The sequence below is a fragment of the Anolis carolinensis genome, chromosome 3 (assembly GCF_035594765.1).
Source record: "Anolis carolinensis isolate JA03-04 chromosome 3, rAnoCar3.1.pri, whole genome shotgun sequence".
Lineage (NCBI taxonomy): Eukaryota > Metazoa > Chordata > Lepidosauria > Squamata > Dactyloidae > Anolis > Anolis carolinensis.
This window is the reverse complement of record NC_085843.1, coordinates 24,993,155-25,016,743: the sequence shown is the minus strand read 5'-3', so window position 1 is coordinate 25,016,743 and position 23,589 is coordinate 24,993,155. Positions and strand designations below refer to the sequence as shown.

The following is a 23,589-nucleotide window of genomic DNA, read 5'->3' as shown; positions in this document are numbered from 1 at the left end:
CTTTGACCCTTGTCCTGCTAAGACTCACTGCTATTTTTACTGCAACAGATCTCCATGAACTACCTCTCTCATAATAGTTAATAGTTATAATTGGAAGGCACCACATTTATTATATGTACTGTTATTCATCTTCATGCAGCCTAAATTTTCTGGACATGGTGAAGAAAGGATTGGTTGTAACTAGAGTATTCATGTGTATATCAATTTGAGAGAGAGTCTCATAAGTTTTTCTGGTTTTTGAATTCCCACCATGAAATAGAGGCCAGGCAGAAGACCATGGAACTAAAGGGCCATTTCTTGACTTATTTGTTTTATTATAACTTCTGGAAGCACCTGTAAACCAAGATAACCTGTAGGGGGAAAGAACTAGTAAGGAAATAACCATTTGTGCTGTCAACCATCTAGTGGGTAATGTTCTTCAGCCAGAGGACACTTCCTTTGACCACCTCCAAGGACCATCCTTGCACTAGCACCATAAATCCCAAGAGCTACCCCAAAATTGTTGGCTGTGCACCTTGGCCAATCTGAAGTGGAAAGCTACCTGAGAGCACTCCCTCCCAAACCTTAGAGTTTTTAAAGTGCAAGAAACCCTCATTCTAGCTCCAAGGGGAACCCCTCATTTACAGCCCCCTGAGCCATAAAACCAATAGTGACTGTTTTGGAAGTCCACCCTTCACCCACAAAGGTGGATGCCATGGTGTCTACCAGAACTATGTAACATTTTACATTACATGACAACCTATTTAAATGATGGCACCCTAAGCTAATTACCACACCCAGCCAAAACAGTATGGGGTAGGCAAAAAAAAACAAAAACCCAAGGAACAACTGAAGGGAAAAAATTCCTACCTGGCCTAGATGTGACCACTTTGCACTCACACTATCTATAGGGTGGAAGGGTGAGTCACAAGCAGAATGAAGGAAGTTGAACTGGAGGGGTGGTTCAGCCTTAAATTGACTTAGATCTGCCCCTCCCATGTAATGGAGACTGGTGAGGCCAACCAACCCCAACTAACTCTGTCCTCCTTCATGGAGGATCTTCTCCCCTCCTTCATCTGGAAGTGGAGCTTATGTTTGTCCCTTTTCTATTCGTTTCAGGGTTGTCTAATCAAACTTTAACATATATATTTTTTAACCTGTGGACATTTATCTAAGGTATCTTTATCCTTAAGACATTGTACTGGTCTTAAGTGTAGTTCTGAATGATTGGCAGTAGTAATAAAGAGTCCAATGTGCAAATATTTCCCTACAAAATTCAAGCCACTATATGTCAAAATGTTCTAGTTATATATCACTCAGATACTCCCATACAGATTATGATAAATTGAGGGAGGTGGTATTTGTGAAACAGTCATAATGGGTAGCAAAGCAAAAGTTTAAATAGCTTGAGGACAATTCACACATCTGTCACTTCCAAGTAACAGGAAACTCTGCATTAAATTGCTGGTAGCTTTCAAGAACCTCCTTCCTGGGAGATTTTCAAGTAACCATCAAACAGATGTTATTTTTCTTCTACCAGTAGAGTATTTTGTCTTCAGGCATGAATTCTTTGAGTACCTTCTAGCCCTCATCATTTTTACTACTTCATACATCTTAATTGAAATTTTCTCATTTCACAAAGGCCAGTAGGGTTCAGGGGGTATCCATATCTGTGCCAATAATTAAACTATTTCAAGGGTAGTTGATGGGCAGCATCTTTTCCAGATGGTTCCAAGATTGCTATCTGATATTTGTTGCAAGTAAAACTTATGATGTGCTGCCAGAATCAAAGGGAAAGAAATTAACAAGGTGTTTCCACTTGCCAGCTGTTCATCGTAGACCACTGGCATTTTCATGCCACCTCCAAATATCATCTTTCAAATATCTAAAAAGTATTCTGAGAATTTGTCATAATATTTAAGCAGTCAGCAAGGTAGCAAACCTGTCTAAGTAGGTTCTATTGCTTTCAACCATCAAATGCTAGATCAGGGCTTCTTAAACTTTTCCCACTTATAACCCCTTTTTTGTCTGAGAAATTTTTAGGTGACCCTGGATATATACGTATGTGAAATAGGCATAAAAATAAAACATTTATTGATAATAAGCATTTGCAAAGCTTGCTAAGTAGCCTGATTTTCTTTTTTGTGGAGTACAGCTGAAGCATTTTCTGCAGAGTCCACTGTAAATATTGCAGGTTGTTCCTAACAGATTTGTGTAAATGTGTGGCATTTAGAAACCTTCTACCTTTGCCAAAAAAAATTGAACCAAAACATTGAGCTATGAGAACCCCATTTGGAGTCAGGAGACACAGTTTAAGAAGTAGTATGCTAGAGAAAACAAATGCAACTGAGTAGTACAACTTGGAAATGAGTACCATAAGTGGCCAGCTTTTAAAAACTATTTCCATCTTTTGTCACTTTATGTGCACCATCTATTGTTCCATTTCCATACTAATCTATCGTTCTTAAAATTCCATGCACAAATCTATTTTTATATATATTCCCATAATATATGTTTATGTTCTTTACAAATATTTATTTGTAACTATATGTAGGCACTTTTCAAGAACATTTTGTAATTGCAAAAGCCAAACGGATGACTACATTCTGATCCACTGATTAGTCCACAATCAGTTTGGTTCCTATTGAGATCTGTAAAGATTGAATTCCTCAAGCCTCCTTGTTTCCAAAGATCAGCACTGATGTGCTCTTCAGCCAAAACAATTTAAATGCTGTGAGCCCACAACCCTGAAGTCAGTTAATTCACCATGACTGGGTGCATGAATTTATAATGTGAGAACCCAACATACCATAATTTGTGTTTTCCCACACAGAATCTTCTCTCAGAACACTTCAGAGTTTTTGAGTAACAGAAGAAAATTATGAGGAATTCTGTTATTTTTTCCAGATGGGGTTTCCTAGCTGTTTGAAAATCTGCTTTGTTTTGTTTTTTAAACCTGGGAACAAATATTTCTTCCATTTGTTTTTTAAATTTGGGAGAGAGAGACAGGGGAAAGAGTACGTTGTTGGCACTAATTCTTGTAAACTGTGCTTTTCTCCAAATTCTATGATAACTAGAAAAAATGGATAGCACTCAGGCAATGACTTGATGAAATCAATCAAAAAGAATAGTTGTTGAGCACATGCTTAGTTTGGGGTAATCTTTTTTTAGTTGCCTTGAGCCCCATGCTGGGACAAAGGTGGGATATTAAGTACATCAATACATAAATCCTAGGTGTTCACCACATGGATTTAACAAAGAGTGAGATCAGTGTGAATTATTCAAACTCACCCCTGGAGTAGTGTTTTATAACTGTCAGCATGTATCATAAAAGTATGTGGTATGGTAGGCATCAGAGACAGTTCTATAAATGTAGTTGATGATGGGATATCCCTAGCTCAGGTGGCTGTAAGGATCAGAGCCTATTAGCCAGAGTCATTGGGGACAGGTGGTCTCTTTGCCACCATGGCTATTTTCCATATTTAGAAACAACCTGTCAGTGATATAGACATAGAAAAACAGCAAAAGAAAACTATGTTCCTCTGCTGGATTTATGATCTCCTTAGGAACTTGGTTGGTACCTCCCTCCATCTCATCTTTGGAAGAAAACTGAGGTATGATTAAATCAAATCTATCACTGAAATCAGTCAATAAATTTCCAACCTTCTTCCAATAGCTTAAAAGGGTTTTTGGAAATACCTACAAAAAAGTGATATTCACACTGTCAATCTGGCCCAATCCATTTTTTTGAAAGCTTGCTTAATTTTTTTTGCCCAAGATAATTTTCACCTCCATTCAACTTCACAACTTCATCATCTCACAAAAGAAACCAACAAAGTAAGTTTCAAAAAACAGAGAGGTCATTTGCTAGGAGTAAATTCCAAATTGAATTTTCTGGAATCATGCATTGTATTTACATAGAGCCTCATTATGAATTGTGTATGCATGCATAGACAAATATTGCAAGCAATAACCTATGATAACAAGCAATAGAAACTACACTGGTATATGTAAGTATATCTACGAAAGTGTGTTTGTGGCAGTTTGCTAGTTCTAATTGGAAAACAGATATTGTATATGTAAGCAATAAGTCAGTTTCTCACATTTCTAAAAATGGCCTCTCTGACAAATGTGTGGATTCTGAGATGGCAGAATGGATGCAGAAAACACATTATAATTGACTCTGTCTCTTTTTTGTGCCATTCTAACCAAGTTAGTCTTCCAAGGCGCTCCATTTTTAATTGTAATTGTGTAGGCTATATGTATTACAGTGCTATGGATGAAAAGGGTATGCAAAATGGGAGAGATTCTTGTGTAATTGAAGTTAATGTTTAACATGAGTTTTTGCTTTAAATTTTAGGATAGTGGCTATACAAGTAGAAGAGCTGTTGACTGTGTTGATGTTTATGTCTGGCTTGAGCTTTATGAGTATTAGATCTTCCTCTTTCAAACATATGTGCATTGAAATATAAGGATATTCTATTTTTGACTTTCTTGTTCAGACATGTTGGAAAGCACCGATCTAAATCTTGGATTGAACTCATTAGAGTATATCCACTGAAATCATTGACACTGAATTACACAAAACAAAAATTTGTTAATAGAAAAATAGAACAGCAGGAGTTTAGCCTCCATTGTTGTGCATACATAACATGGCTTTAAATTAATTTCTAACTTATTTTTCTGGGCTTTGAAATTAAAAATGAAAATTTGTACAACTGTTTCTCATCAAACTAAGTGCCCCAGCACTGTGCTTCTCTGTTAATTCTTAATATTATCTTAACATCTACATTCTTTCATTCTCCATTTATTAATATAGAAGAACCCACTTTTTATTTCCTCACAATCAATAAAGATAATTAAAAAATTTCCACTTCTCTCATGAGTACGCTTTGAAAGGAAGCAGAGAAGTAGCACATTGTTTTTAATCTTCATTTCACATCCTTTCACTGCCATTATCATGATAATAAATTGATAGTTTAAAACTGTTGAGAACTAGCTAGTCTATATCTGATTCTGAAAACGTATCCATATTTTGAGTTTCAAAGGCCATGATCATCAATCCATACCTACTGCACTGTCAAGTAGTCCCACAATAATCAATGAGATTGTCAGAAAGGTGTGTGGCCACGATAATATTGAAATGTATGAGCTTGGAGCTCATTGCATATATCAATTACCTCCATGGCTTTGTTCGCAGTGATGTGTTTCCCATCATAAGCATGGGAAAATCCATTTTTAGGTCTCTAGTTGTAAGTCTGAAAGCAGGATTGATTGATAATTGATTTGTGTTTGGTAACTCAGAATGTACCCTAAAAGGTTGAAGGGAGCTGTAACAAGGGGATATTCTTCTGAGTGTAACTGGCAAAGTCTCTTTTAAACAGTATATTGCATACAAGTGATTAAAGCTAGACAACATTATTCTAGGATAAGTGATTGGGAAAGATTTGGCCCTATGGATATTTGGGGCTATAACTCCCATATTCCCCTGATATTAGCTCTGTGATCGAGGCTTCTGTAAGTTATAGTCTAAAATATCAGGATGGTCAAAGCTTCCCCACTATTGTTGTAAGATATCAGGATTTTGCTTTGGGTGTCAAATGTCACTACTTTCAATTTTTATTGTTTAAAAGAAAGATATGTAGGAAGAAGATGAAAAAGGAGAAGTTGGGAAATAGGGTAAAAAAGAAAGCATGAAGCACTGGGAATGAACAAAGTCCTATACTTGGACTTTAGGATGTATGGTGTCAGAGAGACTAGTGGAACCCTTGCCAGTGACAATGAATTAAATTCGTAACTTCTTTGGACTAAAATAACTCAGCCTCCACAAGACTTCCTTTTATAAAAGCAGCAATTTTGCTTTCATGTTTAAACAAACAGGTATTTTATACTGTTCTAGTAATGTACTTCTAAAAAAACCTCAAAATGTCACACCTACCTTCTCAAAATTCCTCAAGGCACTGCAGTTGGCATTATAACATGCCATTTTACAAAATGTCACAAATTTTACAATTAGTTTTGTCTTTCATTCTTATATCGGCCTCTCACAACTCCATAATCTGCTCCCAGTCTGTGTTTGATACTTTACTTCACTATGCCTCTAGATCCCAGTTAATTTCAGAATTCCTTCCACAAGGCAAATTTTTTCAGTCTTTGCTGTACTATGCTCGACTCTCCCACAGTCCAAAGAACTACTTGAATTTTGTGCAGAAAAAAGTTTTTTTGTAGGAAATATTTTTGCATAAATTGCACCATTTTCTGAACAAATAGTTATTTATCATTTTTTATGTGGTACAGAGGTTTTATTTTCTGCAGGAGACAAACATTAAATTCTTGATATGGTGAAAGTGCTGCATTTATAATTGTACTGAATTTGTGGATCATACATTTGTCAGTAGCACTAGAAGATTATGGCTAGCCACCAATGGAGTGCCAGCTCTGTATGTGTAATAATAATAGCATGTGTTAAGATTGGGACTCAAGTTACATCTAACCAAAAATTACAATTACCTACTTGAATGAAATCTTCCTCAAATTTGGAGCATGGTTTCGTTAAAAAAGTGGTGTCACTGTTTTGTGCAGTGTTTCAGCAGAATTTTTTTTAAAGACCACAAACACATTTTTGTAAGATCAGTTTACATACACTGCACAATATCCCCAAAACTCTAAAACTCTATGCTAATTTGTTCTTTGAGCCTTCTAATGTGCATGCACTCTGGACAGAGCTATCATTATTACCCAATTATAGTGATGTTTCAGCTTGCATGTTTTTCTCTGCATGCACTGGTTCTTGTAGTTGCTGATGTTGTCAAATTTTCTGGTATTTTAGCTATAATCATTATCATAGGCAATCACACTTGGCCATGTATTCTCATTTCTCTCTTTGCCATCTATTCATGCCTTTTCAAAATCTGTAGCACTGTTGGTAACATCTTACTTCTAGTTAGAATGCTCAAGGGTTAGGGCTTCCCAGTTCTCCGTGTTTATGCCACCTTTTTAAGGTTAGCTATCAGCCCATTTTTAAAACTCTTTTACTGTCCACCAACCTTCCATTTTCCATTCTTAAATTGAGAAGAAAATAAGTGCTTTGGCATTCGGGCATTTGGACAACGTGGCCGGTCTAGCAAAGTTGATGGCACAGGATTGTTACTTCAGTGCTGGTGGTTTTTGCTTCTTCCAGAACATTGATATTTGTTCACTTGTCTTCGCAAGAGATTTGCAGGATTTTTCAAAGACAATGCTGATAGAATCATTCCAGAAATCAAGAGTGACGTTTGTAGACCATCCATGTTTTGCAGGCATACAATAGGGTTAGAAGGACAATAGCTTTATAAACAAGCATCCTGGTATCTCTACCAATTTCCAAATTCTCGAACTCTCAGCTCCATACAAAAAAATGCTGAACTCACAGAGCTCAGTGTTGTATTTCAGCATTGATGTCAGCTTTTTTTTTTTAGAGAGTTAGCTGTCTAAGTCTTGAAAGAGCCAGTGTGTTAATTTGTTTTATGTGTGAAGATTGGTGCACAGCAACCAATACACAGTCATCACAGGAAGAGGTTTTGATGCCACCAGTTGTCGTATTACCATGCTATTTAGCTATAATATTGTTGTATGAAAGGGTATGGGAGGAGGTCTGCGTAGTGACACCATGAGACTCAGGTGAAATCAGTCTTAGTGACACCAAAGAATTAAAGTTAAGCATGTTTTAACTCCTTGTTATTTTATTGAATGATTAATCACACATGTACAAGTATCTTGCAAAAGCCAGTGTAACCTAAAAGTTCATAGGTAAAGGTTTTCCCCTGACGTTAAGTCCAGTCGTGTCCGACTCTGGGGGTTGGTGCTCATCTCCATTTCTAAGGCGAAGAGCCGGCATTGTCCATAGACACCTCCAAGGTCATGTGGCCAGCATGACTGCATGGAACACCATTACCTTCCCACCGGAGCGGTACCTATTGATCTATTCACATTTGCATGTTTTCGAACTGCTAGGTTGGCAGAAGCTGGAGCTAACAGTGGGTGCTCACTCTGCTCCCCGGATTTGAACCTGGGACCTTTCGGTCTGCAAGTTCAGCAGCTCAGCGCTTTAACACACTGAGCCACTGGAGGCTCCCATTAAAATTTCCTAATTGGCTCTAAATGTTGTCCTTGATTCTTTAACTGTATCATGATAGGTAACATGTAACATAGTAAAGATATCAGCAAATGGGAGTTTTTAAAGGACTTGTTGCTTCTCCATTACATACAATTCTGAACGTATTGAAAGTAAGGAACTCAATAAGAAGCTGCAAATACATGTGCAAAGATAGAAATGATATTAGAAAATATTTGAAATATAGTCCAAAAAGTGTTTTTTGGGTGTTGGGTATATAAAAATATAAAATATAAAAAGGGTCTGGTGAGAATTTTCACAGTTTAAGATTTATTTTGTGCAATACTCATGCTTTTTGCACAAAAATAGCATCTTCTGCATAAGAAACAGCATTTTATGTCCAGAAAATAATATTTCTGTATATTGATTTTTTATTTCTGTAAACACAGTTGTGCTTTCTTGGTTCTCTCATTCATTTCTTTTCTGGGAGATGTTCTTATTATTAGCTTCATCCCATGATGTTTTTGTTGTCTGCATTGCTTAACATTGTGGGAAACATAGGCCAGTATTCCACATATAACTTTATACAAAGTGATTCCAAGGAGATGCTTCTGAAGCCTTCAAGATTTGGTGGGTTGCAAGTCCCATCAGCCCTGATCAGCATTGCTAATGGTAGGCAAGGAATGCGGGGGTTATGGTCCACCAACATCTGGAGAGCTACATGATTCCCATCCTTTATCTAGCTAAATGTTATTTACTGTGCTTTTCTCCTCTTTAGTTCAATTAACAGGGGCTCTCAAAAAACTTAAATAGAGACACTGTCACTCCTGGCCACATAATATTCTTGGAAATCATCTCGGAATATCAGTCTATAAAGTATGACACTGAGAAATAACCCCTTTCTAGAAAATATACATAATTTCCATTTCTGTATATGAAATTATATTGAGAATTGTCTATTGCAAGAACAAAATGTCTCTATAAGGTTCTTGAGATGTTTCAGTTTCTGTTGTTGAGTTTCTTTTTCTTTTAGAATTTTTCTCCTATTTTGACAAGGACTACAATGGAAAGCAATGCCAATGACTGGAGGTTCTAGGCATATAGAAAAATATGTAGCCCAGCCTTCATTAACCTGATGCCTTCCAGATGTGCCCAAAAGCCATGCTGGCTATAGATGGGGAAGTTGTAGTCCAATATATCTGGATAATATTAGGCTGGAGAAAGCTGCAATAAAACATTATGTGAATTAGTATGTTCTTTGAGGACTACTCATTGTAGAGTGACATCAGAAATAAGCAATATTTATCTAGAGTTTATTCAGTTGCATTGAATGAATAATCTTGTCCCTTAAATGGCATCTTATCCCAAATATATTGGGTTATAGCATTCTCTCTTAGCATTGAAGAATATGATCTCCTTTTTTCCAGAAACACCTCCACTATGCATCTAGTCAACCAGTCTTCATTGCATTTCATGCTTCATGTTATTCCATAGCAGCATTCCAGGGGTTACTGACATTATCAAGATCCTCACATTCTCAACTTCATGTTAGCATCCAGCTCCTTGATTGTGCCATTGTTATTGCACAGAGAATTTCTATATAAGCATGCTTCTATAACACCAAAATCAGAATCACATAACCTCTCTGCTGGTGACAGCCATTTTTTTTTCTTATGCTCAGATACAGCAATTTGTTGCCTGCGGAAGATTGTGTTAGGTTAAGCTTAGTGCCATTGAGCTCATTTACAGTGGTATGAGTGTCTGGAAACTTTTGTATTGGTAGGAGCAGAGAGACATTATGGTAATGCCCAGAATATCACAATAAGCATGGCTAGTTGGGAATTCTCAGAGTTATAGTCCATAGAAGTCATTTTCCCCTTACGCTGAGCTTACCAAAATGGTACCAAGGAAAAGATGATGTACCATGATGTAAGTGGGCACAGGAACTGGCTTTCAGTGTAGTACTGTAAGGAGACAAAATAAAGCCTGCAATTGATTAAGAAAGACCATGCTCCTTCCCAGTTTGTCTCTGCCAATGAGAATTTCAGTTTTATTTCTGAATGGAAAACATTTTTGAGTGGACTTTGAAATAACTCACCCAGTATCTGATGTGATTCCTCATCTTCCTCTGTAGTGAAACCTCTGTTTCAATGTTGTTTATGTGTGTGTGGCTACAGTGTTTTTACTTTGTCCAGAAAAACCCAATTTGTATATTGCCATATTAGAAGACTAAGTACACTCTTATATTAAAAAAGCAATATATACTGTATTCTGCATCTTTTCAGTCAAAGCTTCCATAGCTGTAGTGTTTTTATTTATAACTGTTTATAACAAGATGCAGATTTTTACTATTACTCACTAAACCAAGAAGAATGAACTTCTTTGCTGTCTCTGAATATTATTAATGCAACAATAACAATAACTTCAACATTCATTCCATTGCAATCTGTTTTTTAACCCTTGACCAATCTGTCTCATTTTATAAACCTGCTGACAAAAGGGTTTTTAAAGAAGAGAACATTTAATGAGCTGTTTATTGTGTGACCTTGACACAGTACCTGATTCATAAAAAAGAAAAGAAAGAAAAATATTCCAACTTCTCATTTCAGTATGTGATCAGCAGTATTCAGACTGCTAAAGTCTTGGCAAGTTTGCTGATATAAGGACTCAGGGATATGGGTATTTGTTAAAGTTGTTCTCAAATTCTTGAGTCAGCATTTTTGGCATATTCACTCCTGTCTTCCCACTTTTTGAGAAGCATTAGCATAGTATATAGGCTTACTGCAACAATCTTTAAAGTTCAGATTTGATCAGTGAGATGTTGACAATGGAGAAAATCTGAAACATTTTCTATTCCTGTTTTGAAATTATTATTTTCCATATAATTGTCCAGTACTTACTTTGAAAGTAATTGTTATACCCCAGAAACTTTGTTTTGTTGTTTATCCTTCGATTATCTGAAACACAAAAGTTTGTAATTTTCCTTAATGAAAATACGCCATTTTTAACTTTTCAAAACAAAGTTTTTGCAGTTTAATAAACCTTTTCCATATTTTTATGATAGAACCAATTTGGAAATGACATTTATAACCCAGGAACAAAAATCGTGTTACATAGTATAATATAACATTTCATCCTTTCCAACTGTCCCAGTGAATTCTCTCCCAGTCCTAATTAATCATTCCCACTTTCCAGCTTTCTTTAACATGACCCAGTTTCCCTTTCTTTGGCCTCCTTTCCCTTTTGGTCCTCTACTTACTTCAATTGCTAGAAATTGAGTTCAAAGTGCAAATGTAGTTTTTTGTACTCAATTGACTGAGCATGGGGAGTGGAACAAATGAGAAAGAAACTTGCACTTTCAGGCAAAATCTCTCCTAGCTTGTATGTACTTCCACATTAATAACATTTGCCATCTTGGCTAGATTCTACTGTTTCTCAGCCACATGTGTTCTGGTTTTCATCTGAAATGCTGAAGAATATGACATTATGTAAGTTCAATTGATTTGCTGTCAACTGCAAGTATTTAGATCCAAGTTTTTCCAGTAGTAGTAGTAGTAGTAGTAGTAGTAATATGCATTAAGAAAAAAGGAAAGATGCAATGGAAATAGAGGCAGAAAAAAGGTGACCGAAACTGCCTTATACCTAATCACATCATTTGTAAGTCTATTCCGGTGGAGTGCCCTGACTATCCAAATTCTTTGGTGGAGGTTTGCCATGCAACATGTACTACTAAATGGGCAATATTAGATATGTGAACCTGGGGCCTTCTGAATGTAAATCATGTGATCCTCTCAAGTTTTAGAAACATTACTTCTTGGAAAAAAAACCCTCAGAATCCACCAGTCTGCATGACCACTACCCATGGTAGTTTGCATTATATTCCAAAGCATTTCCAAGGTCTGACTCCACTAATGATTTATGGTCATTTCTCCCAAACTTTCTATTGCATATTTGCCCCTCAAAAGAGTCAATTTTTCTCAAATCTAGTATTATCATTTCAGAAATTAATGCTGCATGGTTATCCCTTTTTATTTTAAGCCCTTCAGTAATTACTTTCATCTAAAGTAATAAAAGCAATGATCTGAAGTTGGAAGTTCTTTGTAATAATTCTATTAGCCTGGATCTACACTGCCATATAATCCAGTTTCAGAATCCATTTTATCTCCATTGAACTGGATTATATGATTTTACACTGCATATAATCCAGTTAAATGCAGCTAATCTGCATTCTGAAACTGGATTATATGGCAGTGTAGATCCAGCCTCCGTGAATTCACTGATCAGTTACACATTGTCTGATTTCTAGTGGCATAACCATCACCAAAGGTCAACCAAGGACACATAAATATAGAGATTTCCATTTCAATAATACTTTAATTACCGTATGTTGCCAACAATGTCAACATGGGGTTGACAAGTGGAGATGTTATCCTTCCCTATCCTTCTGTTTTAATGTGCCATTTTCCAAAGATGCATTCTGAGTATGAGTTGACTTCTGATTGTTATCATATTTCATTCTCACCCAAATATAACATAAATAACTTTTTACCTAAAGATTGTACTTGTCTTTTGTGTGTTGTCCAAATGTGAAAAGAGTCAGAAGCTTTGAAGTTGTAACTGGAGATTTGAACTGGATCATACAGTTGTCAGCATTACTTTCTCCCATTTTCTGCTACCATCTTTGTCTGTTATGAAATCTACTCAGACACATGTATATATTACAGTTTTTGTTCCAAAATCCCCTATTGCACATACAAGGTAAAAACCAGCCAAAATGAGTTCTATTGCAGCACTATCCTGAATATGTCTACTCAGAAATAAGCCCTAGTTTATTCTCTGGGACTGACTACCAATTAAGGATACTTAGGACTGTAACCTTTTCCCCCAGGAACTGGGAATATATGGCCTACCAGTTGTTGTTGGACTGTAGCTGCATCCACCCCTTACTGTTGGCTGAGCTGGCTAGTATTGCAGTCCAACAATAGTAGAGGGGTAGGTATTTTTCACCTTTGCTTTAGTTCCACTTATCACAGTGGGTGAGATTACATTACATTACATCATTGAACTCAATGGGAGGCTTAACTTACATTGGAATGAACCTGGAATGAAAAACTGCTTCATGTGAAAGAGGTGCCCACTTATTTTAACAGTACAGAAAGTGTCATAGATCAATCCCTGTTGAAGTGACTGGAGCAGTAGCATATCACCTAGAGCTCCATATGTGATAGGAGATCCCACAAATCAGTCTGGTAGCTTGTGAACCTGGGGACCTTTTCTTCTCTTTTGCATACCAATTTCGTAGTGTCAGACTTATGGAGTAGCATAAAGAACCCCCTTTTAAGACATCTCTGGTAGTTATATATTTTAAAAAATAACATGTGTTTCTTGTTCCATTAAATTTTATACATGTTCATGTACTGTATATAAAATATATATATTATATACATATACATATACATATATTTTATGAATCAGGTCTGTGATTTTTACTATTCGGAGCAATCTGACTCATTTTCATGGAACCGTTCTCTCTTATTTTGCTGGCAATGTAAATAATATTGTACATCTGCGATTTTATTATATTCACGTGATATATGCATTGCTTCTTTTGAAATTATTCTAGGTATATCACCCAGCAGTTTAGATGCCATTTCATATACAAAAATATCTGTAAAGCATGTGTTTCAACATCTTATATTGTACCTTGCAAACTCGGGAATATTTCATTTTCAATGTTTTTCAACTAAAATGCCTCAAATAATGCAATCCAAATGATATTTTCTATTTAGTGATTGCATCTTGGATTTTCCTTTTCCCATAGGGGTCATTTTATTCTTCACTTTACATTCAGACAGCCATTACTTCCTGTAAGAAGAGAGTTGTGTGTAAAGTGATGAGAATCCTAATAAGAGTAAGCCAACTAAATCAGCGGGCAGATCCATGTTGACTTTAAGAGTCAACCGTTGGTTATGTTGGTCTACTCTAGTTAGGCCTAATAAATGGCATTTCAGCAGTAATATTACACATGGAAAAGACACTTCATGATTTTTTTTTAAATACTAATATTTTATGCTTTGTATCCCTCATTGAATCACGATGCTCACAAAAACACAGTCTGTGCTACCTTTTCTGGATGTAGAACTCCATGTTTTGTATGACATTAAAAGTCAAGCAAAAATCCTGCATGGCAGATGTAGCTATGATGTCTTAAGTACACTCCAATTCCTGATCTGCCTCTTAAACCCACCTTAAAAGCTAGGCAGCCATTTATAGTGCTGATGAGCAGAATACTACAAGATTATGCCTCTAGCCTCTTCCCACCAGTGAGTGACAGCATGATGAGTAGGAGGGACTGCTATAGGCTCCCACTGCAACTTCTCATCATACTGCCACTTACTAGCAGGAAAGGGCTGGATGCATCATTCTTCAACACTCTGGAGCTCACCAATATCAATGAACTCCTTAGCTCAGTGTGACCTCTTGGCTTTTGGGGACATTTGCACTCACAGCAATGGTGCCATAATTGTAAATGTGAGCACAAAACAGTTATATGGTTACAGCTCTAGCTTAGACCATTGTAACAGCCTAACAGGATACCAACCACAATGGCTTACCTTCTAGCATGATGTTGTGGCAAGAGGTGTTCTCTTTGGTCCTGCTTCATAATTGAATGTTTGCAAGACTGGGAAAGGACACATTGCTATGATGCTGCAAGGTAAAGTAAATAGTTTTGCTCAGTGGGAATGGGGCTGGGTGGGAGTAGAAAGAAAATGGGAAAATTGTTTTTATAACATCAACATCCCCATCCACTCACCACAGAGAAGGGTTTCAAATACACGAAACCACATAGAACAAGGTGATAATTAATGGAGCTAAATATTCAATTTGTTCTGAAACTGTCTATGTCTGAGTCCCCCTGGGGGAGAAGAGCGGTATATAAAATAAATGAACAAATAAATAAATAAATGATTATTTAGGTCTGGATCTTTAATTTTCTATTTCAAGTTGCAAGACGGGAACTGTGCTGAAAGAATGACAAGGGGATTTATACTTTCCCATTAATCTGTTTTCTCCACGTTTCCTTCTTATGCAGATTACTACTTGTCTGGTTAGGAAAAATTAATTCTCAGCTGCTGTCGAGGGAGCCAGTTCTCATAAAATAATATATAAATGGTTGACATATATGGAAACATGCCTTCCCCACTCTTATAACTTTTAGTAGCCTTCCCACCGGGGGGAAGGACTGTTAATACTTATTTAAATGTGAAGACAGGAGATCCAATAACAGAGCTCTACCATTAAAATGAATTCACTGTCTGGGATTTGGGAGGGCCAATTTTTCACCAAACAGCATTATGAATGCTCTCAGCACTGACCCATGAACTGGCAGGGAGATGCACATATGATGTTATCTGGATTGGAAGGAAGATGTTCAGCAGCAGTGCTTGGTGGGTTGTGCCCTTAATCTACTGCATCTTCCATGCTTTCCACACAGCAAAAGCCTTTTAAGCACTTTTGTATATTTTTGTGTGCCATAAGTGTTGTAAATAGCATGTTTCATTATGCAAAAATTTCTAGCTCACCAACTTCAGAACAAGATCAATTTGTATATGAAAAAAATATTAAAACATTGACAGTAAACTTGGATGACTAAAAAAAGTTATATAAAGTGATTATGACTGTTGTGTGTTATTCTGTTTTTACTGTCCTTATCCCAGTTTTATGTTTTAAAGGGAAAAATACATTTTCTTTGCCCTTGAATGTCTGATCAATTATTTAAACTATATTTACATCAATAAATCTTATTCCAAACCTATGAAATATTGTCAGAATATTTGTTTTGTTGGTTTGTTGACAGAAGATGAAATGATTATGAAATCTTCTTCTTTTTGTATCTACGTTTCCTTTCCATGTTTTTTAAATTGGGGCAGGATCATGAAATTAAAGTGGGGAGAAAAAATTAAGAGTTCTACTGATATGTACACAACGTATACATAGGCCCATCTGTGGATATTACTCAAAATAATCATGAATTATCTCTAGTCTCAGAGGTTGTATGTGCCATATACCAGCTCCATATATTGTAGTTCTCCTAGCCTATGTGTAGGCTTCTCTTTAGCAACTGTGTGAACAGAATGCTAGACTAGATAGACCTTTAAGCTGCTTCAATGTGGTTTTTCAAACATTTTTTAATATACAGATACTTAGTTAATCTAATACAATATTCATGCAACCCCCTCAGAATGTGAAAATAAAAGTAGAAGCTCCCAGTATGCGTGGGAAATTCAGAGACATCTGCTAAATCACATTAGTGAATTTGGGGTGATTTTGATAAAACAGTTGACATTCAAGACTAGGAACAGATCATTAGCCTGTTTCTCATCTTTCCCTATTGATTTCTTGTGTGCTCATTAATAAGTCCATTCTGTCACATTTCTGCATCGATGTGCTGATTTTCAAAATAAATGAATAAACATTAATGTATAAATAATTGTCAAGATCCTACATTGCCAGTTTATTGTACATAGTCACACATGTATAAGTTGACCTCACATATAATTCAAGGACAGGTTTGGGAGCCAAAATTATGGATTTTGTTATGACCTCTGGATAAATTGAGCATCATTTCACACCAATCTGCCTCAGTGGGCCACTCACCCATGACCAGAACCGGCACCATGGTGGTGAGAGTAGAAAGGATCAGTGCTTCTTTTAGGTTCTCCGGAATGTATGGAACTCTTCCCTTTGGCTACTCTACTCAGAGGAGGGAACAGTTTCTATTTTAATAAGCTGATACTCACATTGACCCATGGATAAGCCAACACAGATGTTTTGGGGGGGTTTTTTTACTAAAATTTCTAGACTTATACAAAAGTATATATGGTAATTATCAATGCAAAACAAATTCCCTCCCCTCACCTACCCTAATAGCCAGAAGCCAAGCTGAGCACTGGAGGAGCTCTTCTACTGATGCTCAGAATACAGCAGGATGATGTTTACAGCCACCTCCTAAGAGCAATCTGTGGCACAAAGAAGAATTGTAATATAAGTCTTGCTTATGATTGCCACAAACTCGCAGACTAGTAGGAGGGTATGGTAATGTCATCCCAAGGCACAAAGCAGAACTTCACAGTCAGATCTTGTTCCTGGAAATTAAGGTAGGACAAATCACATGATAAATGAATACAGAACAATTACGGATCTGTAATTCTTGGTTACAGATATATAATCAAATACGGGATGTCAATCATTATTTAAATATGCACCTTTGTTATGATCAAAACTGCACATTCAAGAGCATATTTTACCTACCAATTCTGTATAACAGCTAGTGAAATTTAGACTTATAGAAATTGAATTCCTCCCTCCACATGCCCCTCAGATCTGCTTCAGAGTATTAGCCTATCCTCCAGAAGAGTTTAGAGTAATGCAGGGTGGTGGAAAAGAAAGCAAAAACCCATTGCATCAGTGAAAGCTGACTCAAAGCTCATTTTGTCCTCAAAAGGATGAAGAATGTATGGCGCTTGAGACCTTATTGAGCCATAGCTTCCATCAACTCTAATCAACTCATTCCTCAGGAATGATTAAATTTGGCATAAATCAAAAAGAAAGCTTCTACCTGGAAACCGATGTCCTCACTGTGGAAGAACATGCAGGTCAAGAATAGGGCTCCGCAGTCACCTATGTATCCTCCGCCAGGACACCACACTTGGAAGACAATCATACTCAGACAATGAGGGATTGCCTAATTAAAAAGTTTAAATTACTAATTTACCACTCCCCAGTTGTACCTGCTTATATCTGACCAAATATGGCCTCTCTATGAATTTTCCAGGTGATTCTAAGATAAGTTAGAATTTATCCATTGGGTGTTGTGGAGGGGGGGGGGGAGGTAATGTCCAGAAATGATTACACTATGTAACAAAATTTGAAAAATCTTCTGTTCCTGGTTTGAAAGTGGTATTTCCTGTTTAATTATGTGGTGCTTACTTTGAAATTAGATATTATACTCCAGAAACTTTGTTTTTGTGGCTGCCACAAACTATGTTGAATTGGTTGAGACTCTATGAGATATTCATTGGAAAACTATAACAAAATGTGCTGCAGGATGTCCCGCAAAAATAATGTTTTTGCAGTTCAATAAACTTTTTCCATGTTTTTATGATAGAACCAATTAGAAAATGACATTTGTAACCTAGAAACAAAAATCGTATTACATGGTGTTATTTTTTTTAAAAGCTAGCTAAAATATATGTAAATCAATTTAAGCAAGGATGATCGAGAGTAACCAATTGATTTTCCATAAGAAGAGAATGAAAGAACTATCCCAGCAGGCTTTTGATGCGCTGACATTTCTTAAACAGCACTTTTATCAGAGTGTTTATGCTGAAATATCTTTTTTTTTTTTAGAGAGTCAAGTCGACAATTTAAAATGTAATTATGCCTACCAATGATCTCAATCATATGATGAAGAGATAGTCCAGAGTAATACCATGTAATGTATTTCCCATCAGCAGACTGAATCTGATCAGGGAAAACAATACAATCTTATCTTGATCTCAGTTCTGACATGTCACATGCTGTTCCTCCCAATATAATTTGAAATTGGATATTTGATATGCCTGAAGATTGAGGCATTTTGAAAAATAACAAAACTTGAATTTTCTCCATGCTTTTAGACAGAAGAACCAGTATATATATTTTTTTCTTTTTGACTGTGTGGTTTTGGGCCAGGGATCAGAACTAAACTTGGGGGTGAATGTTGAAGAAAGTGGAGGGACAAATCAGAAAACTAACAGTTACACCTTTTTTCTTTACAAATTGGACATAACCAAAGTTTTGAATCCTCACTTGTCATAATTTCTCTTCTGGCAGCCAGACTCTTTTCCAAGCCTGCCTGCTTACTCTGAAGCATTGAGTGGCTCTACCAGGCAGTTTCAAGAAGTTTTCAGTATGCTGATGTCAAACTGTTATCACTGTGGTAGCAAATCCGTATAATTATGTTGCATATATGCACTGTGTCAATTGAAAAAGAAAACTGAGTTAAGTTGGCTGTCTGTATGTGGCCAAGAATAGCTCCACAGGTGCAGGAAACTTCAAAAATCTGAATGGCTGATAGGAAGGCTGGCTAACAGAGAAAGTAAAGAATAAAAGGAGATGGCAGGAGAGAAGATGTGAAGATGATGAGTTACATCTATGGACTTCATCAAACAAAGACACTTCCATGGCAGTAGTACTATCATGGACACCAATACATACTGAGAAGCACATTAGATATCACATGCAATGGCAATGATTCACCAACCTGTAATCCGACAAGCATACTTCTGCAGACCCTCATAACCCTGCTGCCCCATACTCCTGCTGCTCTGTAATATTTTATTTAATTTTAGACCAATTTTGCAATTTTAGCAATGAATGCAAATATAATGCTAAAACATTGCATAAACACAAAACAGACAACTCTGATATAGGATAGGACAAAGAGTGTGAGATGTCACTTTACTGCTAGCATGCTGGCACAGGGGCAAAGCAGAATGTAGAGAAAGTTGTAAGATGGTGAGCTATTGACAAGTTTTTTCAGTCAGCAGCATAGAATGGGTTAATCACAGGGAGAGACAAGCTGCAGTGAGATGCAAATCACATCATGTAATACAGACTGTGAGCAAAAGTGATGGCCCAGCCTCAGTGCCAGTTTGTGTGCCTTATGCAATAAAGTTCTACATGTTTATCAGCTTTTTCTTACCCTTTTCTCTTTCCTTTTACAAAAGATATCAGAGAAAAACATGGCAGACAAGCTAGTGAATCTGCCCGTGAGCCTGCCTACCTTCTTCCTGTGTCCAAGATCCCCCATTTACATGTAGTTCTACATGTGCAAATCCATGTCCTCCCACAGTAACTGTCAAATTCCGAGCAGGAGCCTGTGATGCTTATTGGCAGTGTGGTTGGGAGGCAATTCAGACAACGGAGAAACAATTCACACTATGGAGGATGCACTCTCAAATGGAGTACCCTGGAGTCTTCTTTTCCCTGGCAGTCAAGCGCAATCAGATCTTCATGGTCTGAAATGTCTCTCCTTCTCTCTTCTGAATTTCTCCATCAGTAAGCAATAGCAGCAGGAGCTTGACTATTATTGGGCTGTTATTGTTACTGATGTTGCTGTTGTTGTTGTGTGCCTTTAAGTCATTTCCAGCATGGTTACCCCAAGGCTTTCACAGGGTTTTCTGAGTGCATGACTTGTCCAAGGTCACCCAGAGATTTTTGATGGTGAAGTGGGGATTCAAACGCTGTCCTCCAGAGTCATTGTCCAAACCACTACACCACACTAGCTCCATAGATCCTGAGAGGTTGAGAACAAGAGACTGTTGGCATCCATAGATGAATACAATTAAATCTTGAATTTTTTTTCATTTTGAGTTCTACACCAGCTTTCTATCCTCTTCTTAGGAACATATAAAAATAGCTTAGCAATAGGAGATTTAGAACAAGATGGTGATGGTGGGACATTGAAAACACTGTGTTCTCAACCTCCTACCATAGTACCTATAGGTGGAACAGAAGGGCAAGAAATAGCCCTCTGCAATCTATCAAAAAGGGAACTGTGAACACATGTAAGCTGTACTTATGTGCCTGTAAGTCAGTGACAGGATGCTAGCCAAACTACCTGATGGATGGAAAGAACAATTTCATTATCTAGATGGAGCTTTTGCTGATTCCTGTTGCCAAGCTATTTTTATTTATCCCTTTGAAGAGGATCGAGAGCTCTGTGTGGAACTCAGTGGAGAAATCACAAGATTTGGCTGTAGCCAGGAATGGTTGCCCAAAATTCCTTCCAACTTCCTCATCATCCAAAAGGACAACAGCTAAGAGTTTCGGCTCCTTCTGCATTAATTGCACCTGAAGTCGTTCTTGCTCCAACATTTCTTTCCTCTGCTTTAAGTATTTGGAGCTGCAGGTATAGTACAATCATCTCTACAAAGTTATTTATTTATTTATTTATACTCTGCCATTCTCCCCATGGGGACTCAAGGTGGCAAACACTCCACACTAGGCAAGTTTAAAAGGTGCAATAAAAAAGTTAAAAAGCAATTAAATAGTAACAGTGTGGTAAAAGCAAAATTAAAATAAAGTAGAATGATTCTGCCATCCACAGCTTATAAATTCCAAAAGTCATCTTGATTTTGCTGTTTTATATAAAGGGCGCTATTTTAGTATGTTATTGTATATTACTTTATATAAACATCTAGACATTTTATTCAAAAAATGATCCCCGAAAAAACTGAGTCAACTTATCCCTGAGTTTGCACTGATGTTTTCTCCTCTCCACAGAATGACCCTCAACTTATCCATGGGTCAAATCAAAATCCATAATTTTGACTCCAAAACTTGCCCTCAACTTATGCTTGAGATTGATGTAAAGATGAGTATATATGGTAAATGGGATTTGAAGACCCAAGGATTTCGGCATCCATAGGGGTCCAGGAACCAAAACCCAGTGGATACCAAGGACTTACTAGAGTTTATCATTCTTTTCATTTCATAGGATAAAACAACAGAGAAAAAAGTCAAATGTACCAGAGAAGGTGCAGAAATGCTATCGACGGGATCTCTGTCAAACACCAAGGTTTCAGATTCAAAGCCGGTTTCCCATTATTTTTTAAACATTAAAAATAATTTCTCAAGAATTTGAACTATTTTCCAGGCAGCCTATGCAGAGATGTTTTTGTTCATGAACACAATAAAATTATACCAAATATTAAGAAAATTGCTGTGTGATTGCTTTGGACAACCTGAAATTGTGCCTTATTTAGCTTTTCAGAGAGGGCAATTTTCCACACTTTGTTCAGCCACCTGTTGACTTCCAATGCTGTGCCACTTCAAACCTGGCAGACACTAAGAAACATTTAATTAATGCAATCTGCTGCACTTAAGCCCAAATGTTACCAGGCTTTACTGGAAGACTTCATGAGGTCTAATGCATAGAATAATAGAATCATAGAATTGTAAATTTGGAAGAAATCATGTGGGCCATCTAGTCCAACCCCCTGCCACGCAGTAAAAGCATATTCAAAGTACCCCTGACAGATGGCCATCCAGCTCTGTCAAAAAGTCTCCAAAGAAGAAGTTTTCACCACACTCCACAGGAGAGAGTTCCACTGCTGAACAGCCCTTGTAGTCAGAAACTTCTTCCTAATGTTCAGGTGGAATTGCCTCTCCTGTCATTTGAACCCACTGCTCTGTGTCCTAGTTTCCAGGGCATTCCTAGACTACTTCTTTACCTGTTTTGGGTTGCATTTCCCCTATTACTTCATCCACTCCATATTGCTCAGGTTGAAAATTGATTTCTTTATGTGAGAAGACTGAGGCAAATAAGGTGTTGAGTAGTTCTGCCTTTTCCGCCATCTTCTCCACGCAGAAGTCGTACCGTTTCCTTGTTCTTTTATTTTCTACTGACATAATCAAAGAACCAATTTTTATTATTTTTAATCTCTCTGGCAAGCCTGAGGTCATTTTGATCTTTAGCCTTATGAACCTTTTCCCTACATGGTAGACTTTACCTGGCACTGCATTTACCTGAATAAACTGATTCCTTCAAGGTACAGGGGAAATTTTCTCCAACTGCAACAGACATTAGCATTAACTCCCAGAACCAAATTAAACATAAAAATTGTTATACATTTTGGTCTTCCTCTGCTTATTTTCCTTTAAAAAAAAAAGACAAGTCACATTATCTAAGCTGCATAAGAAAGCGAAGGCAAATCCCTTCTGAACAAATATTTCCAAGAAAACCACCTGATAGGTTCGTCTTAGAGTCACCATAAATTGGAAGCTGCTTGAAGGCGCACAAAAACAGCCATGACAAATGGTAAGACTGGCAGTGTTGCACAACAGAGCATGCCATGGGGTTGTTGTATGTTTTCCGGACTGTATGGCTATTTCAGAGGATGAGGATGCCTGCCATAGATGTGGGCGAAACGTCAGGAGAGAATACTTCTGGAACATGGCCATACAGCCCGGAAAACAAACAACAACCCTGTGATCCCAGCCATGAAAGCCTTCGACAACACATAGAGCATGCCATCTTCATCAGAGTTTGCAAGTATTACATTTCAGGAAGTGGAATTATGTGGTGTATTTAAATTTGGGTGGAAAATGAAATAACAATGTTCCCTTTTAAACTTTCAATATTAATTCTAAAACATTCTTTTTGTTGAATGTCACCATATTTCAAAGCAGTTATTTTAATGGGTCATTTGGAGTGTTACCCCCCCCCCATTTTTGAAGATTTAACAATATATTTTGCAATAGCATGTTATTAATGCTGCTAATGTATCTTCTCTAGGAATTTTTAGGCCTTCTAATGCAACTCTGAAGTAACACCCAGTGGATATTGTTAATTTCAAAAAGGTTCACTACCTTCTATGGCTGCCCATGTTTTAAAAGTGTTTTATTTTTTGTTTTAATGATGTTGTACCTGCTTCAAGCAACAAGGTAATAAAATTGTTGTTGTTGTTGTT

General features: G+C 37.0%; 1 protein-coding gene across 2 annotated transcripts in view; it reads left to right on the top strand.

The window, feature by feature from the left end:
- Positions 1-23,589, top strand: part of gucy1a2 (guanylate cyclase 1 soluble subunit alpha 2) — a 323,810-nt gene that overhangs the window by 217,621 nt on the left and 82,600 nt on the right. Inside the window, exon 8 of one of the 2 annotated variants that reach the window (XM_003219302.4) lies at positions 1-23,589. This exon is cut by the window's left edge and continues 6,647 nt beyond it. The exons of the other annotated variant lie outside the window; for it this stretch is intronic. The gene's annotated coding sequence lies outside the window, so the exon portion shown is untranslated. 2 annotated transcript variants of the gene reach the window in all.